Consider the following 3,407-nt stretch of genomic DNA (forward strand, 5'->3'; position numbering starts at 1 on the left):
CTTCTCACTGCAGCAATAGCCTGAATAAATACCAAAAATACAGCACAATACAATGCAAACTGTTGATTTAAATAATACAGTCCCAAATACACAAGCCACATGATTATCTGGGGAAATGTTTGCCGAGCCCACACACTCTTTCTTTCATTTCAGCACCCTACTTCATATTCACACATATTTAAACATGGGTCTGGGAGCTGCCCAGGACAACCACAGTCCTCTACTGCGGGGCCACCGAGCCAATGGTTCAGTTCTTTTCTCAAGAGCCCCTCCATGGTTGTTGTTCAGGGAGGGAGGGGAGAGAGGCACTCATTCAACCCCCAAGCAGTCTGGGGGGTTCAAACACTTCAGTCACAAGTGCACCTCTAAGTGAAAGGGTTACCGCTGCAAAGATTAGCTATGTAAAGCCAGTCAAAGTCAGTTTAGCTGTTTTGTTTAAGTAGAGAGATTTTCAAGCTAATTTAGCTAATATTAATCCTTAAGGCCCATTATGATAAATAGGACACTTGAAGAAAGTAAAATACATAAATATATGTACAGCTTCTTTTTTGTACATTCTGAAAATGTAGTGTGTCTTGTTCTGTGGCTGTTTTGCAATATTTGAACTGAAATATTGTTTCAGATTTATCTTTAGATGCCACATTGCTCCATATCAAGGTGCCTGACATGATTTACCCGGGCTGATGGGACTACGTGTGAGCGGTGAGAGCAGCCCACCCTCCATGATGCCTGAGTACTGTAGGTCTCGAGATGTCAGAGGATTCAGGTTACAAGACCCACCATGTTCTGTGTGTTGCTGAGGATTGTGGTTCAACAGTGTTTTTCCCACACTATTGTAGCACTCTTTTCCCCATGTTACGCACATAGTTTGAATACCAGCAGTCATACAACAGCATTTACAAAACTTAATTTTATCATTTATTTTATATTTATCTCATCAGAAGGCTTCTAACATACTAGAATAGTACTGTATACAACTACAAGTGAAACATGAAAATCCATTAAAACATAGGAATATATTACCAAAGTGTAGACTGCTTTAAGACACAGACAGAGGCTTTGTGTGCACATTGTGCAAAGATAACTCAAATACCCAGCCCAGTGCATGAGCAAGAGGTTGGTATGGTGAATTCATGAGCTTTAATGGCATCTTTTTGTCAACAACTAGTACACTGACCCTCTGCATGAATGACTGAATGACATTACTTTAAGTGACGCTACATAAATATCAGCAGATGCCAACGGCTGCAAACAGTTGTCTGAAATGTGTGCCTGCAGTGCCCTCTATTGCCAAGTGGTGAGACTGACAACTAGATGAACAATTTAAATCCAAAAGCTGCTCTGAAGAAAAAGCTCTGCTCTGAAAAAAGAATTATGGTATACAGCTGGATCAAATTAAGACAAACTCTTTTTAAAAGGAAGAAAGAAACTCCAAAGTTAAAGTATTAATCTATAAAGTCCATCCAAACAGAAGTCACCTTCAGAATTGAATCTTGTGTATTAAGCTCCTGAAGATCTACTGTGTAAGATTTACATCATCTTTATTTATATAGCACTTTTCAAAAGTCATATTACAAAGTGCTTCACACTGGCAACAAATTAAAACAGACAGGGCGCAAAATCATCTGGTTTTAACAGAAAACAAATAAAAATAATTTGGTGTATACAAACCAATACAGCGCAAGAGGCAAGAAGTAGGAAAATGAAAACATTTTTTAGAATTAAAGACAAAAACAATCGAAACTTAGGAAAAATCAGGAAAAGCTCTTCGATAAAAGTATGTTTTAAGAAGGGATTTAAAGGAGATCACTGATGCATTGGCAGAATATGGCAGAGATGAAATATAGTATTCAAATATTAATATACAAATACAAATAGGAAAATAAGTGTGTTTTCATATGTGCTGAGCTGTTTATATCTACAGAGGGTGCAGGTCCTCATACACACAGTCACCCATGATAGAGCTCTATGTATGCCAGTGTCAATCAGTTTATCACCGCCAGTGTTTTTGTTTTTACCTGATATGTGGACAGGTTATACTCCAAAACAGACTCTATGACGCAATGGTAGCACGTCTGACTCCAGATCAAAAGGTTCAACTCACGTCAGGGGCAAAACTTTGTTCATGAAATTCAGGAAACACTGTGTGTAACCACTGACATACACAGGATTGTTTCAAATCCACAAATAGTATGTGTGATTTGTGGCACAAGTCAAACAGAATCAAAAAAAATAATTTAACTTTTATCATTGACTACAGTTCAAATTTTTTCAAAAGTTAGGTCCCATGATGGTCCACCGGAAGGGGCGTGACTTTGTGTCTTTATTATATTATCTATATACACTCTATTATAGAACTTAGTTAATGAATAATGAAATTAAGGATTTGGAGTTGTTGGAAGGTACTACTGCTGTAGCTCAACCTCTCCAACCAAGGCATGGTACCATGCATGGTAATGTCAATCAGTTGCTCCTTCGCTAAGCCCCACCTCCAACTGCAACTGTCCAATCATAGCTTAGCAACCATAACTAGAGCTGACAATCTTTCCATTTCTCTTCATGCTGACGTGGTGTGAAGGAGCCTCTGAGAAGAGCAATACTCAGCATTTCATGAGTCTGGACAGTGACGTCTTTTCTGTAGTCTCTCACAAACATAAAACACAAGAGCACATGTGTGGTAACTTGATTAAACTCTGTCTTCATCTGCCTTAACATAAGCTGAAAACATCAGCATGCCCAGCTAATGAAGACTAGCTTACTAGCTGCAGTAGTCAAGGAGTTAGCATTAGCTCACATCAGCCAGCTACACTTATAAAATCTGCTTGTGAGTCATTATTTTAGCCGACAAAATCCACCGTCGTCAGCTAGAAATGAGAAGCTGCTTTTGTATACGTCTCTAAGGATCCAAAGACTTTGTGTTTCAACAGTTACCCCTAATTTATATATCTGCCACCGTTATCACTGTAAACTGCATAAATGCAGTGCAAGAATGCAAAGTTTGGCAGGCTTGCCAATAGTAACTAAGGAGGGCAGGGCTTAGCAAAGGGTCAGTTTACTACCGCGTGTTTAATTAGTTAGCTGAAATGTAGACTAGCATGAGAGTTAACCATGACTCTGTGGCGCAACGGTAGCGCGTCTGACTCCAGATCAGAAGGTTGCGTGTTCAAATCACGTCAGGGTCAAATGTTTGCTTATGAAACCCAGAAAACAAACGCACACTACTGATTTGGTCTGCAAGTAGTTGCTTGTTTCAAGCTGAATCATGGCATCTGTTATCTACATGTTCAAAGTCCCTGGGAAACAAGAACAACCTCCAAGCTGCAACCTACATGCAGAAAATGGCAAATTAGCGCCTGGGACACAAATGGTACAAATGTAAATGAGCTAACGACTGTTAGCTATGTACA

General features: G+C 39.3%; 1 non-coding gene across 1 annotated transcript; it reads left to right on the forward strand.

The window, feature by feature from the left end:
- The first annotated feature begins 3,110 nt into the window (after window positions 1-3,110).
- On the forward strand, window positions 3,111-3,182 carry trnaw-cca (transfer RNA tryptophan (anticodon CCA)). Its single transcript has one exon. It is a non-coding gene; the product is annotated as a tRNA-Trp (tRNA).
- The last annotated feature ends 225 nt before the right edge of the window (window positions 3,183-3,407 follow it).

Source organism: Lutjanus erythropterus, chromosome 5 (genome assembly GCF_056507025.1).
Source record: "Lutjanus erythropterus isolate fLutEry1 chromosome 5, fLutEry1.hap2, whole genome shotgun sequence".
Taxonomy (NCBI): Eukaryota; Metazoa; Chordata; class Actinopteri; order Lutjaniformes; family Lutjanidae; genus Lutjanus; species Lutjanus erythropterus.